Genomic DNA, 1,280 nt, shown 5'->3' on the forward strand with positions numbered 1-1,280 from the left:
AGGAGAAGAGAAGGGAGGAAGAGAGGAGAAGAGAAGGGAGGAAGAGAGGAGAAGAGAAGGGAGGAAGAGAGGAGAAGAGAAGGGAGGAAGAGAGGGAGAAGTGGGAAGGTAGGGAGATAGGAGAGGTGAGGAGATGGGAAGGAGATAAGATAGAAGAGGTGAAGAAATGAGAAGGAAGTAAGAAGGAAGAAGGGAGAGAGTGATCGAAGAAGAGAAAGGAGATAGAAAAGGGGAAATAGAAGTATAAGAAGGGGAAGTAAGAGGGAGAAGTAAGATAGAAAAAGTGAGAATAAGGAAGAAGGAAGAAGGAAGGAAGAAGTAGAAATAGGAGGAAGAGGAATAAAGTGAGAGGAAGAGAGGAGAAAAGAGAAGGAAGTGGAATAAAGGAGAAGAAATAGAATAGGAGGAATAAAGGAGAAGGAATAGGAAGGGGGAGAAAGAGAGAACGGAAAGAAGGAGTAAGAGAGAAAGGAAAGAAGGAGTAAAAGAGTGGAGGAAGAGGGAGAAATAGGAATAGAATAGGAAGGGGAGGAAAGAGAGAAAGGAAGAGAGGAAAAGTAAAATAGAGAAGTAGGAAGAAAAGGAGGAAGAAAAGAAGAAGAGAGGGAAGAGAGATAGAGAAAAGGAGAAGTAAGAAGGGGAAGTAAGAGGGAAAGTAAAGGAGAAGAGAGAATAGAGAAGGAGAAGAGAGGATAAAGAAGGAGAAGAGAGAATGAAGAGGGAGAAGAGAGAATGCAGTAGCAGAGAGAATGAAGGAGAAGAGAGAATGAAGAAGAAGAGGGAATGAAGAAGGAGAAGTAAGAAGAAGAGGGAATAAAGAAGGAGAAGTAAGAAGAAGAGGGAATGAAGAAGGAGGAGGAAAGGGAGGAAGAGTAGAGAAGGAGGGAAGAGGAGGGAAGTAGAAGGAAAAGTAGAGAAGGAGGGAAGAAGAGGGAAGGAGGAGGAAAAGTAGAGAAGGAGGAAGGAAGAAGAGGGAAGGAGGAGGAAAGGGAGGAGATGTAAGAGGGTGGGGGAAGAAAGAAAAGGAGAAAATGAGAAAGAGAAGAGAGAAAAGAGATAGAAGGGGAAGTAAGAGGGAGAAGTGTGATAGAAGTGTGATAGAAGAAGTGTAAATAAGGAAGTAGGAAGAAGGGGGAGAAAGAGAAAGAAAGGAAGGAGTAAAAGAGTAGAGGAAGAGGGAGAAGTAGGGAGAAAGGATGAGGAATAGAATAAGCGGAATAAAGGAGGGAGGAAATAGGAAGGGGAGAAAAGAGAGAAAGGAAGAAAGAAAGAGTTGAATA

Source organism: Eremomyces bilateralis (genome assembly GCF_010015585.1).
Source record: "Eremomyces bilateralis CBS 781.70 unplaced genomic scaffold P152scaffold_49, whole genome shotgun sequence".
NCBI lineage: Eukaryota > Fungi > Ascomycota > Dothideomycetes > Eremomycetales > Eremomycetaceae > Eremomyces > Eremomyces bilateralis.